Source organism: Dermacentor albipictus, chromosome 1, assembly GCF_038994185.2.
Source record: "Dermacentor albipictus isolate Rhodes 1998 colony chromosome 1, USDA_Dalb.pri_finalv2, whole genome shotgun sequence".
Taxonomy (NCBI): Eukaryota; Metazoa; Arthropoda; class Arachnida; order Ixodida; family Ixodidae; genus Dermacentor; species Dermacentor albipictus.
In genome coordinates this window covers 290,208,936-290,224,277 of record NC_091821.1, presented here as the reverse complement: position 1 = coordinate 290,224,277, position 15,342 = coordinate 290,208,936, and positions in this window count along the sequence as shown.

Sequence of the window (15,342 nt, the reverse complement as noted above, 5' to 3'; positions counted from 1 at the left end):
GGACGCTGTATAATTCAAAGGCTCGTGAAGCCATTTCGTCAACTTTCAGGGTCCACAAGGACGTAACACTTAAGAAAGTCCAAAATGAAGCTAAGAAGCTATGCAGAAGCTTCAAACTAGATGGCTTATCCCGGTCTATTGAAAAAAGCACGAAGGGGGACCTTGAATTGTTTTTTTCTGCAAAAACGCATAAGCCGGAATGTCCCCTCAGAGTGATTGTGTCTGAGAATGCTACTTGGCAGAAACATGTAGCGACCTACTTACAAAAGCACTTAAAGCTCCTGCCAATCGACGACCCATTTTTGGTGACTAAATCAGAACAAGTAGTGGATTTCTTTAAAGACTGTCAAAACAGAGATATGGTCGCTTTTTCTATTGACTTAAAAGATCTGTACTATTCCCTCCCACAGAATGACGTGATGCAATGTGTATCTGATAGCATTGACAAGTTTGGGGCGGTTCGTTTTCAGAACGCTTGTGGTTTAACTAGCGACAGATTTTTAGAACTTCTTCGTTTTTATGTTAACTCGACTTACGCGACTTGGGAAGGAAATGTTGTCAAACAAAAAGATGGCATATGCATTGGGTCATGTATTGCTCCCTGCTTAAGTGACTTGTTTCTAGCTAACCGTGACCAGGTTCTTGATGAACGTCTAAAAAATGACACCGATGTCGCGAAAGTGTTCAGATTCGTTGACGATTTTCTAATCATTCTAAATAACAAATCACACAATTTTGACTCGCTGGTTTCAAAAACCGTAACCTCATTCACTAAAGTGTTGTCCCCTTTGTCTTTGACACATGAAGTCCCCATAGGCAATTTCATAAGGTTTTTAGACTTGGGTTTATACTTTTATCCACAAATGACATGCTGGAGTTATCAGCCGAGAGGCAATAAGCCTGTCCTACCATTTCATTCTGCTCATTCAAAACTTGTAAAACGCGCAGTAGTGACATCGTGTTTCAACAATTCTTTGACGAAGTCATGTGACCACAAAATGGAAGGCAGTCTCAAAGAGCAGGCCAAGCGCCTGGCAGATTCTGGTTACCCGATGCGCATGCTAACTTCTGTCGCGGAGGGCTTAAGCAAAAAATGCAAAAACGCGTCGAATGCAAGTAGTACCAATGCTAGGACAAAGAAAGTTGCTGTGGTGCCATACATTCATTGCATTTCTCATAATCTCAGAAGAATAGCGGCGAAATCGGGAGTAGACGTAGTTTTCTCTGCCCCTGAGCGTCTACAGAAGCTATGCAAACAGGTTAACACAGAAAATAACAGAAGGCCCTCATGTTCTACCCAACATCGCCAACAATTTGTAACCTGTACTCATAACGTTGTCTATGCCATCCCACTTTCATGCGGAAATACGTATATTGGTCAAACCGGCAGATGCATCAACGATAGATTAAGGGAGCATCAATACAATGTCAATAAGGTAATCTCGGGTCACTTGGGCATTCACTGCCGAGATTGTTCCTGCAAGCCCATGTTTGAAAGCACTTCCGTTCTGTATAAGGCTCATAGCAGGATGACGAGGGAGATTGTAGAGGCACACGAGATAGCAAAATTACAGCAAAAGTGCGTAAGCAAACCTTCGGTATCACTTTCGGAAAAGGAGATACGATTCCTTGGCTTGTCTTCGGGACAATTGTAGTAGATTTTTTCCCCTTTTTTCCCTTGCCTTGCACACGTGTCCGGTTCAACGAAATGTACCAATCAATGTTCTTTTTTGCTGTCACGTTTGTTTCCGCTCGCACGGTATATATTTATCGATGCGTGCGAAAATAAAATATATAGTTGAAAGTGAAGCGCTGTGTCTGTGTATCTGTTTCTTTCTTCGTCCTCGTCCAAGTCGCGCTTGTACACTCTACCATTGGTCCCACAGAAAGTTCCAGGATCCTTGGGTTGCGCAACCACAACCTTGGCTATGCCCGATGACAAGGTACAGCAAGATGCTACTTTACCCCCAGATGTCACCTCCTATGACATTTCAAGGCAGCGAGACTGAGACTGCACTGTATTCAGCAGCACTGACAACCATGATGTAGAGGATTGTGGGTTAGAGTTGACGACAATCACTGGCAGCTCACACTATAATGCTTTCTCTACAATTTATTGTCTCAAGACATCTGGCAGGAAATCCTCTGGATTCTTCTTCTACTATGTCTTTTGCAAATGAAATTTTAAATGTGTGTAATACTTCATGGCAACTTAGAACACTTAAATGGTTAAGCATCTCCATACCTTAAATTTGTGGACCAGCTTTGTCACCTTTCTAGAACAATAACTGTCTGGTGTCATACATCACTCAAACCAACTAATTCTCACTCAAACCACTACTTATTAAATCTACCTTTAGATGAGCAGTACCTGCATTAGACGCAGCTGCATACCCTTTTAGCAAATGGATATACATACCACGCTCAGACTGTGCAAACCAAACAAACCAACAGCAACCAGTACTTGTGTCCATTTGTCTTCAACGAGGCAGAGACAGGCCAGGTCTCGATAAACACAACAAATATAAGGTGCAGGCAGAGGAAATAAGCAGAAGCTGTAAAGACAGCAGCAAAGTGAAACAAATTAGACAAGTTTGCACACAGTCAGCGATCTGGGCCGAGGACAATGCACAACGTTACTGCCACAATGAGAAGCAAATGCTCCTCATGCAACAAGAAAAAACAAGTTTTACCTGTAAACAGCACGACTGCGCGGAGTTGGTTGTTATTCTAAAAACAGCACATACAACAATTAAAGCAGACACATTACTCGTGTCATCTGTCTTCTTGCTGTTTTTACAATATCGGTCACGGTTGCAAAGCTACGCACATGATCTATGAACGAAAGCAACGGACGTGCATATAAAGCTTGGTGAGCCGATTCATACTAATACATATATGTTTAATTTTGAAAGTTGCCGTAGTGATAGTAGCAGCAGCAGTAAAGTGGTTTCGTTTACCAGCTCGCTCACAACGTACGCATTGTATGATTTAACTCCACGGCTCAGTGAAGGAAATACGCTTTCGTTATCTCACTGCAACGAATGAAAGCCTCTGACGGCCATACCGCGGTCAGCAGTGAGAAAGGCAATTAAATGCAGCAATACGCTGCATGGGTAAATAAGAAGGGCATAGCGTAGTCATCCTATAGAGATGGAGAAAAATAGACTTAAGAACGCGATAAACATCATAGGACGACATCCACGCTAGCTGAGTGCATGCATTTCTGGCGCGTGGAAGATGTTGCTGTTTTCTTGTTAATTTTTTTACATCGGTGCAACGCGTAGGAACTGCAGTGTTGAAGGCACGAACGAATAAATTATACTGCGATCACTGCGGGACCTGCGACAACCGTTTCGTGTTCCTTCGAATTTCGAGATCACATCGACCCACGCATCGACCACAGCTCGAATGCGCAACCGGTTTTTTTACGTGTCAGCAAGAGAACGGGTAATCGCACAACACTTACCGTTGCTCCAAGTACGTCGCGGTAGCACCAGCAGCTGGGCAACAAATGTCATCAAGCCCTGGCCCACCGCAGTGTCCGCAACTTGAAGCTTCTAAGCATTCGCCAAAAACTAAAAGCGGACCACAGCCATACGTACACGCGCAAACGAGACGCAAGCCATGCGTCTGAGTTCGAGAGTAGTTATTTCAGAAAAGCAAAAACAAGCAACAATGTGACGTCTCATCCTGCGAAAAAGAGCTGTTCTCCTTTCTCAGCTCACGCATGCGCAGCGATCACGGAGCACTCGGGGGGGCAATGTTTAGGGGTTCGGAATACGAACCGTTCGCTTCGCCACTTACGTCACTTGATGTGCCACTCCCAAGCCGGCGGTGCAAGAAGGGGAGGACGCGACCAATAGATGAGAGGGTGCCACCTCTGAAGTGTACGTCCCTATATGACGAGCTAATCGAGGAGTTGCAGAATGTTTCTGCTTGCTAAACAAATGTAAAATATAAATTAAATATTATACGCCATCTTTTGAAGTATAAGCTTGTGGTGCCGGGCGTTTACGCAATGCAGAAGTAATTTATTAATGTCATTCTTTTGCATCCTCAGCCCACAGGCGGTATGGTAAGCGTAAATGAGTTGGCCACGGAGTGGGCAGAGCGCAGCGCTATGTCGTCTGCTACCAGGAGCTCGCACAATGCATGCAACATGAACGCACTACCAGCACTTCTCAAATAGATAGCGCGACAAAACCGTGAACTGGTTCTTAGGGACACCTTTACTAGCCGACTATATCAATTTTCCTTCTTTTTTCGCCCTTCGTCATCGGCTCGGACATGACTCGCTCGCCGCCGCGCTGCCGCTGTCCCTGCGATAAGCCCCACGGCGCGTCGCGTGATAGAAGTAATGGAACTTAAATCGAACATTACGGTATACGGGCCCTGCATTTCCTGCGCAAAGTCAAATCGAAGAGTGTGGTGCTGACGGTGCGCGCTGTGCCGTGAAATTGAGAAACAAAGTATGGCACTCCCGAAATAGAGAAAAAAGGGCAGCCAAATAAGACAGCTCTACAATACCTTCCCGTCCTGACTGTATAGTTTTATCAGCCGAACGAAGGAAGCGCTGAACCAGCCTAGGTTGAACCCTTCTGACTGCTGAACGGCGATCTGCAAGCTATTCACACTGGCGATAGCACTGGGAATTCGATCTCACCATGCAAATATCTCCTTGGCATTGACTTTGAAGCTGAGGTCACGGGAAAGCTGACCCAGCCCTTCAACGGGCCAACACAGTAATTGCGAGAGCAACTTTGTGGACAATGTCGGCAGCAGAGATCTAGGCAATTCCGACGAATGCTTCGCGTCCGACTGAGCTTTGGGAGCTGCAGGCCGGTGGCAATGAACCCCAGCGCGCAATATTCCTTCCTCTGCGTGGAATGGCCACTCGTACGCTTGCACCCGAGTCTCCTCCATTTGATAGCGTAGCCTGCAAAAGGTCTACTTAGAAAGCCAACAACGGCGGTGCAACTCAGTATCCGTCACTTCTTCGAAAGCGTATCGCTTTCCAGCCGTGGTCGACACCGAAAGAGCAACGCCAAGCAGACGACGAAGGCAAGTAACAGCCTCCGAAGCAACCAACGCACGCGCGCGCGACGCCCGCGTGTCTCCGGGGACGCGCGACCGGCGCGCGCGGCCAGGGTCACAAGCCAACAGCCAAGCCACAGCAACGGAACCCAAAGCGGACTACCCCTTCGCCGGTTCCTACGACCGGTTCGCTTTGAAGATGATTGACAGATGCGTGACGTATTCGAAAATTGCGATACCGCCCCGCTGCCTCTGACGACCTGTGACGTAATCAAAATTTTGGCCAATCAGGTGAGGCCAAAGGAACGGTTCCCCAAGCGAACCGTTATAAGATTCGGCCCCAGGTCTCGTCCCCAAGTACACTCCACCTGGAACACGAAACTGCCCTAACCTACTTGAACTGCCTCACCCTGAAACATTGATTTCAGCAGCTGCCGGCAGGAGGCGAAAAAAGTTTATGCTTGGCTAGCACGAGAAGTGGGCTGGCGACTTGGGGGTCGCGCTGTTGCTTTTTTAGGGGGCCCGCGGGCGCTCAGGAGGTCAGAGTAGGTAGTAATAAAGAAGGTCCCCTAGGGGAACATCAGAAGAGCATCGCCGTCGACAAGAGAAAAAGGAGGAAAGCAAGAACAAGAGCTCACCATGCAATAGGCTACATATAAACATGCAGGGCGGCAGAAGAAGGGAAAAGTGGGCAGAGATTGAGGAGCAGTTACATAGAGAACAAATAGGGGTGTATGCGGTTACAGAAACGCACCTTAGAGACTCAGAAGAGCCGCAAGTTATTGAGAATTATGTATGGGAAAGGTGCAACAGAACTTAGTCGGAAAGAAAGGGAGGGGGAGTCGGAATGCTCATCCATCAGGGAGCCAAATGGAAAAGAGTAAATTCACAATGTCAAGAGCATCTTTGGTTATCAGGTACAATGAGTGGGAAAGAAATTTGGCTTGGAGTTACGTATTTGTGGACCGGAATAAATTGCACAGAGAAGAATAAAGAGTTAGTGGAATGCATAAGCGCTGATATTAGGGGTTTCGGGAATGGTGCTGAGATAGTCCTATTAGGTGACATGAATGCCCACATACAGGATTTAGATGGCTATATACCGACAATAACGGGAAGTCAATGCTAGACCTTTGCGAGCAACATAAACTCGTGATCGTGAATACAGGGCCTAAGTGTGCAGGACAGATCACGTGGGAAGTGGGAAACCGGCAATCGACCATTGATTACTGTCTGATGACAGAAGGAATTCATTATGAGTTGAGAGAAATGGTCATTTACGAGGAAGGCTATTGCAGCATAGTGAGTGGCCGTAAACGCATCATTATAAAAATGTGATATGTACTTGTGAAAGAGAGCAAGGTGTGCAAAATGGTCAGTCAAAATTTCAACGCTGAACAAATAACAAATATAATCACAGCAGTCGAGGAAGAACTTGGCAAATGGCCAAATAAAGAGCGGGAATATAGTGAGCTTCTAAGTGTAATAACGGCAGAAATACGCAAAGAGAAACAACATGTTCGTTGGAAAGGAAAAAAAAAACGAAAAGCTGGTGGAGCAGAGAGATACTAGAAGCGATCGCCGAACGACAGAAAGCATCCAGAGAGCACAGGCAGGCAAACAAGGCGCAGCTGCCGCAGGATGAAGTGGCCAGTAAATGGGAAATATACCGCGATAAAGTCTATGGTTCAAATACTGGTGCAAGCAAAGATAAAGGATGTTAGTGAACGTTGGTTGTCAGAAACACGTTAGAAAAACAAGGCCGCCCCTTGAATATTTTGGAACCACATAAAATTATTATGCAAGAAGTCAACAACAATACAACAACATATCCTAGACGAAGATGAAAACAGACTGGAAGGAGAAGCAGCAATAAATTACATCCAAAAAGTAACAGCCGAATCTTTCCAAGGCAAGGACGAGGTTGTATTTGAAGAAAAAAAGAGCATGAAAGAGACCCAAGGGGGAAAGGAGCTAGTGCTTACAAATTTAAACTGGAAGAAAGCGGGAAAAAAATTCCTAAGCGCACAGCCACAGGGCTAGACGAGGTTCCCGTTAGGCTGATAAATGAACTGGGACCAAAAAGTAAGGAAGCTCTCGTGAAAGCAGTTGAAAAAACTTTAAAAGATAGACGAATACCAGACAGTTGGCGACAAAGTAGAATGAATTTAATTTATAAAGGTAAGGGGGGAGAAAGACAGAATTCACTCGTATAGACCGTTGACCATTACATCGGTAATATACAGGCTAGCAATGCAGGCAATCAAATTAAAGCTTCAAGCATGGGCAGAAAATAATGGCATTTTGGGAGAGCTTCAGAATGGCTTTAGAATAGGTAGGCGTTTGGATGATAACTTGTTTGTTCTTACTCAGTGTATTGAAATATCAAAAGCAGAAAGCAGACCGTTGTATGCGGCCTTTTTGGACTTTACAGGAGCATACGACAACGTAGACCGCAGCATTTTGTGGGATATTCTGGAAGGGGAAGGCTTAGGTAACGATTGTATACAGCTTTTGAGAGAGATTTACCTAGAAAATACTGTTTGCGTTGAATGGGAAGGGATGAGGAGCGCGGAGAAAGTTCATATCAACAAGGGACTGAGGCAGGGGTGCCCTTTATCCCCGCTGCTGTTTATGATGTACATGGTGAGGATGGAGAGGGCGCTAGAAGGAAGTAATATCGGGTTTAATCTCTCATACAAACAGGCAGGTACAGTAATAGAGCAGCAACTCCCAGGTTTATTTTATGCGGACGACATTGTGTTGCTCGCAAACAAGCAAAGTGATTTGCAACGTCTGGCTAATATCTGTGGACAGGAAGGCAACAATTTAGGTTTGAAATTTAGTGTTAGAAAATCAGGTGTTATTGTATTCAATGAAAACAGTGAACAGACAGTGGAGATACAGGGCCAAGAAATACCTCGGGTAACAGAATATAAATACCTTGGTATATGGATAAACGAAGGCAACGGATATATGGAAACAGGAAAAAACCATAACAGTCAAGGGGAAGAGAAATGCAGCCGTGCCTTATGTGCCACCGAAGCCCCGAAGTGGTCTGGCATATACCTTCACATGTAAGTAAACGAATGTATCTCCTTGTTGAGAATATCACGCGAGTAGGCAGCTCTTGTGGTACATCACAATCGTTTGAGAAGCGTCACAGTAGAGCATTTTTCTGCATGCGGAGCGGTGTTTTTATTTGCAGGTTTCCCTTCAGTAGGAAATTGCTGGACAGGCGGACCAGCGCACCGGAATTGTACTGGCGAAGCCACAAGCAACTCAAAGAATATGTTTAATTGTTGCACTTTGAACAATCAAGCTTCTACAAAGGCCACAGCAGAAAAACAGCCTGATGCCGAGTATTTACGTGCCACGAAGTAATCAAGAGGCGAGTGCCTAATGCGGACGAAATCGAGTGCATCGAGACTTAGAACGACAGAAAGCTGAGCTAGTTGGTAAGAATTCACTATGCAAGACAGGTGAGGCGTGCAGACATGTAGGACACAAGAGTAGAGAAGTGGGCGGCGCTCGTGTTGTTTGCTTGTAAATACTGTACTCTTGTGTCCTGTCTGCACGCCTCACCTGTGTTTTGCATAACGAGTGCATCAACCCACATAATAATAGCTTAGGCGTTTTATTAACTGTACCATATTTTCAACACTTCCTTGCATGCCATTTCATGTGGAATATCTTTTCTGCATGGTCACAAATTTGTGTAGCGAATCTATTTGCATGATCGACTCCGGGCCTGTGGGACCGTTCACTTGCACTTGATGCTGAGTCTTTTACATGTATCCATAAACTGCAGATATGCACATCAGATCCCTGCGAGCATTTTCAAAATTCAGTTATTTTCGACAACAGTCACATATGCAATATTGACATAATCCCGAATACCACTAAGCAGCTGGGACACATTTTTGTTGACCATACTCGCAGGTAAAATAAGTACATCATGTGGACAGCTCCAGCTCATTTTCCTTAAGTCAGTGTGTACAAAGGTTATGCAAAAATAATTTTTTTTCTCGCGCACCGATTATTTTGCTGTATAAGCAAGAGAACCCACCACGTTAGTGTAACGTATCTTGTGCATCTCACTAATATGTGCTTTCATTTACCAAGTGAGATGAGTTACTTTTATGGCTCATTCAGTCATATCACACTGCAAGCTGCATTCATCAATCTTCGATTGGATTTTGCAAATGTTTAATGAAACATGTTTCCCTTTTATGCCGATATGCAATGGCAAGCCCTTCCATGTGTTCCAAATGTAAAATTTAAGCTCTAAATTAAAGAAGATATTTCTAGTCAGAAACAAGCAAAAATGGTGACTGCAGAGTATCAGAAGCCCAAGGTACAGAAATTATGAGAAGTGTCGAATTATTTTAAGGAAAGAGTCGTATTTGAAAATGCAAGACTCTTTAGTGGAGGTCAAGCAGGTCTATATAGGTAGAATACTCTGCAAAATTATGCGAGTGAGGGGATGTCAAACAATGGGTCAGGAAATGCATTGTTTCTCTGCAAAACAAAAGCTGATTGCCATTACAAAAGTCACTTTAGCATCATGATAAATTCAGAAATAAACCAAAAAACAAGACACGCAAAAATAAAAAAACCATTTAATGATATTCCAGCAGAACTTTTTGTTGGGCTAGTTGTGCATATTACTGAAGTACTATAGCGCCAAACAGACGACACAAGAAGAACAGACACGGACATAAGCGATCGTCCGTGTCTCTTCTTGTGTCGTCTGTTTGGCGCTATAGTACTTCAGCCATTTAATGATGCTCTCTCCACACTGGGATAAATAAAAACTAACACATCACATCTAATGTGGACATATCAGATGCCTTGTGAAACACTAAAGGAACAATTCAGTTTCGAGCTATGGCACTTGCCGCATAGATGTGGGGGGGCCTTGCACCAATAGTGATAGTTACCACTGCATTTAGAAATTGAAAGCATTCGTGCAGACAAGGATGATTCTTCATATTTTTCGCTACCACTTCAAATGCTTCAGAAGAACTTCACTTTGGCCTAGTTGGTATTTACTGCATATCATACTGACCGCAAATAAGATGCTTCAGAAGAACTTCACTTTAACTTCACCGCCCGTGCTGTTTAGGTGTTTTCTCCCTCTGTCCCAGTCTTATTTGCGGTCAATATGATATGCACTTCAAATGCCTCCACCAAGTGTTACAATGCTGCACGCAGCCATACCAAGGATTACGCAGCAACACCTGCAGGTAAAAAGAAGAAGCAGTCAAAGTGCTGGTGTGTACTGGATACTATGTTTGAAAACTTTTAGGCAAAAAGAATGCAAGAAGCAGACATAACAACTGCATTTATTTCCATAATTCCCCATTTAAATGGATTTTTCTTTTTGCTTAGACAATGCCTACGCCTAGCCACAGCGGCTCCCTCATACAGACTCTGCAAGCCAAGAGGCCGTGGAGGCAAATGCAGGTAAGAGGCAATAAGCAATAGCACTGGTATCGACATTCATCTAATTTCTTTTTATTTCGTTTAGGCAGCCAGCACACCTCGAACAGCCACCTTGACTGCGGGTGTGTCACCCTAGTCGCCAAGGAAACATTTGAGGGAAAGTGACAGGCAATGTGAACAGCCACTTCTCCATGTAAATAATACTCTTTCTCTCGGATGACCCCTACGCCTCGCCACGCCAGCACACTTGTGCACAAAGATGCCGCAGAGGCACGTGCAGGTCAGAGGCAAGAAGCAGTGGCACTGGTGTCGACATTTACCCAATTTCTTTTTCTTACACTGAGGCAGCCAGCACACCTCGAACAGCTACCTTGACTGCAGGTGTGTTAGTAGATTCCTGTTGTACATATGCTGATAATAAACTTCAGTAAACTTGAACTTCATAATAAACTTGAAGGCAAATGGGACATTGATGCATTGTATTTTTGAACATTTATTGTACACATACAATATATGTTATACTTTGCAGTGCTACAGAGCGTATTTTGAAGCTTCCCCCTATATTTTGCACCTTTAATTACGTATGTGTTGTGTGGCCCTCAATGCAGTTCATGTTGTAGCAGCTGCTTTGTCTGTGTATCGCACATTGGCTTAAGCTCATGATATCCCCATACTTGTCTCACATATACAAAATAAAGTTCTATGTAGTCCTCAGTGTTACAATGAAAAATGAAAGCAAACAATCCGATCGTGGAATTGTGTTTATTACATTGATTCCTACGACAGTTACTGACAAGTTGACAACTTGAACTGGTCAATCGGTCCATAGCCTCCTCTATTTTTCAAAAATAAAGGAGGCTATGATCCGTCGATCATGGCAAGGAATTGTATGTATACATAAAAAAGGGGGTATGTGTGTGTTTGTAGTGGGGGTATAGGATTAGGGCGGTACGAAAAAATGTACCAACACCATTCTCTAGACCCATTCTGTTAAGGTACCGTAACAAAGCGTATTATGCATAAAGTTCATACAACAAACTCTGATATTACTACAGACGCCAGGCGACGCGAGCTACATTTGTCATGATGCATTCGCGACTGCACCGGATGCCCTCCACATTATTCTCGTTAATCGTGCTCACTGCGCCGAGGCAAAAGAGAGATCATGGGCGCAGGTGCCTTTAAAGTATCACGACCTTGCGAGGCACGGCTGCGCGTGCCAGGCGAGCTGTCCGTGCGAACAGTCCCTGGCACACACCTGCCTCGGCGGCCCCAACCTACGTACCGTTCTGCTTCGAGCTTTGATCCCCCCACTGTCCCTCGGGTGCCCTGGAGTTCCTGCGCCGCCTGCTCTACTATCATCTCAGGTGCTCTCCTGAAACTTCCGTTTGTCGGTAACATGTGCCCTACAGCTGGATCATTACTTATAATAATAAAAAAACCTGATCTATCGTCACGACGATAGATCGCGAAAGCGGCTTTTGCAACATAGCGCGCCCGTGCGAAGAGAATTACGGAACGCCAACGAGGAATCTGACCACAGCTTCGAGCTCGTAACGTCGTCGAGCGACACTCCTGCAACAGGCGTGACCGCTGAAAACCGCATACCGCCGGAAACTTGAGCAGGATCATCCCTCGGTTGCATAACTGCCAGCTGTACGGCCAACATGGACCACACCCACACCATCCCGCAACATAGAATAAAGAACCGACTTATAAAGCCCAAACACACGGCACCCGCCGTGGTTGCTCAGTGGCTATGGTGTTAGGGAGCACGAGTTCGCGGGATCGAATCCCGGCCACGGCGGCCGCATTCCGATGGGGGCGAAATGCGAAAACACCCGTGTACTTAGATTTAGGTGCACGTTAAAGAACCCCAGGTGGTCGAAATTTCCGGAGTCCTCCACTACGGCGTGCCTCATAATCAGACAGTGGTTTTGGCAAGTAAAACCCCATAATTCAATTCAAACACACGGCTACACGCACACATCACAATCACTTCAAGCGAGACGCCATGGATGGATGGATGGCGGCTATACCCTTTGTAACGGGCGGCGGCTGGCGCCACCTAGCCTTTTGCTCCCCCTCCTATTTTATTATTATTTTTTTTTCTTTATATCTTCTTTTTCTTAATTTAGTTTTTACTCCCCTTTTCCCTCCAATATACCTATCTAAAACAGTACAGGAAACATTATCTCCCCGATTTATGGTATTATCTATCCCTTGACTTCCTCCACCAATCCTCTAGCCTCCTCTTCGTTACTGCCACTCTTTTCTCGTCTATTTGCCCTCGTTCCCCGGGAAAACCTAATGCCCTTTCCATATCTGCCACTGTTCCCTCTGCCAGGGTCGGGTGAAGGTCTGAGCATCGCAGCACTATATGCTCAGTGGTCTCCATTTCGGCTCCGCAAGCTGTGCACCGAACGTCCACGTCTTCGAATTTAGCCCTGTATGTTTTCGTTCTCAAAACCCCCGTCCTAGCCTCGAATAATAGTGAGCTGCCCCGCGAGTTATCAAATAAGAGCTCTCTCTTAATCTCCTGTTTTTGTGACCTATACATTGATAGCGCTGGCTTTCCGAGCATTCTTTCTTCCCACATTTTTCTTTCCATCTCCTTCACCTCCTTTCCCACACTAGAACCACGTTGGACCCCCTCCCTCGGCTGTAGGTATCTATTCCTCAGCTTCCTCGTTCTAAGTGTCCACTTTGTGTTCAAACTTTTCATGTACAGATATTTGTACACTTTTCCTGCCCACCTTTTTTCCTCCAGTGTTGAGAGTCTCTGTTCAAATTTTAGTTTACTTATTGCCTCTCTACCTTCGAATGACGTCCATCCCATGTCCCCCTGCACCCCCTCAATTGGGGTGTTCCCGTGTGCTCCTAAGGCCAACCTGCCTACACTTCTCTGTCTCGTTTCCATGCATGCCTGAACTTCCGATTTCATGCACAGTACTGAATTTCCGAATGTGAGGCCTGGTACCATAACCCCTTTCCACACGCCCCTAACCACCTCGTACCTATTATAGTTCCAAAGTGCCTTGTGTTTCATTACAGCTGAGTTCCTTTTCACCCTTTCAATCATAGTTTTTTCCTGTTCTTCCAAGTACTTTTTGCCCTCGTTTAGCCATATGCCCAAATACTTGTATTTTTCAACATGATCTATCTTAGTGCTTTGTATTTCCAATGGTTCCCCCCTTTTTTCATTGTATATTATTATCCCAGACTTCTCTCTACTGAATTGCAGTCCCAATTTTTCTCCCTCCTCTCCACATATGCTCATTAGTTCCTGTAGCCCTACTCGGGTGTCAGCAAGCAGTACAATATCGTCTGCATACATCAGTCCGGCTAGTACTTGAGCTACCTTCTGCCCTTCCAGCATATAGCTTATGTCAGTTCCTATTGTGCTCTGTTCTAGTCTCTTTTCCATTTGGCTCATGTAGATCATAAAAAGCAGGGGTGACAATGGACAGCCCTGTCTGAGACCTCTTCTTATTTTAGCTGGCTTTGTAGTTTCCCCCTCCCATGTTATCTCTACCTCATTATCTGTATAAACTTGTTGTAGGAACTCAATCATCTTTCTATCTAGACCATATTCCCTCAACTGGCTCCATAACTTTTCTCGCTTTACATTATCATAAGCTCCTCTAATGTCTAAAAAAGCTATCCATAGCGGTTTCTGCCTGGCTGTCGCTATCTCTATGCACTGTGTTATAACAAATAAATTATCATCTAGCCTTCTGTTCCTTCTAAATCCATTCTGCAGTTCTCCCAAGATCTCTTCACATTCTGCCCATTCCTCCATTTTCTCCTTCACCATCTGCATTGCTACTCTGTATATGACTGATGTGATAGTTATTGGCCTGTAGGATTTAATGTTGTCTTTGCTTCCCTTACCTTTGTAGACTAATATCATTCTGCTTGATTTCCAGTCCTGTGGAACATCTCCCCCTACTACTATTTGTTCAATAAGTTGTCGTAATTTTAATTTACTTTTCTGGCCTAATATGCTTATCAATTTCATAGGTATGCCATCAGGTCCTGTCGCTGTTCCCACAGGGACCTTGCGTTCAATTCTGTCCCATTCCTTACTTGTCATCCTTCTGTACTCCTCCTCTAATTTTGTCCTGCTGTTGTCATTGTTCTCCATTTCGCTACCTACTGGCTCTGCAAATGCTACCTCTATTGTTAACCTAATATATTCCTGTGCTTCTTCTCCCTCTACCTTTGTTCCTTCTGGTGTGGTCAGTGAGTGTTGAACCATCTCTGTCTTCTTACTCTGTTGCCTAATGTGTTCCCAAAATTTCTTAGAGGCATTTCTGTCTTTTTTTCGTATCTCTAACATCCACTGTACCCCAACTTTTGCTATCTTGTCTTGAATTAATGCCAATGCTTCTCTTTTCATTGCTAAATAATCCTCCCATTTTGTCTCCACCTCTTCTGGTGTGGCTCCCCTTTTCTTCGCTGCTCTGTGTTTTCTGCATGCATCTTTGCGTTGCTCTATGGCCTCCTTTACTACTCGGTCCCACCAGCTTTTCGGTTTATATTTTCCCTGCTTACTTCTTAGTTTCCTAATCTTTCCCTTCTTTAGCTCTCGTTTAAAAATATCTATTAACTCGTCGTATGTCCATGCCCTTTGTGGTTGCTTGGATACCATGCTTTCAATGTTTTTCGCCACTTCTTGTAGCTGCCTGTCATTCAATTTGCTCATACCTTTCCTTTCTTTAGTTTCTACCAGTGGTACTGTCCTTCCGAAACTGATTTTGATTCGTTTGTGATCACTCCCCAGGCTTTTTGTACCTTCCTCATCAATTTCCATACCTCCCAACCGTTCATACAGCTTGTGGGACATTAGGCAGT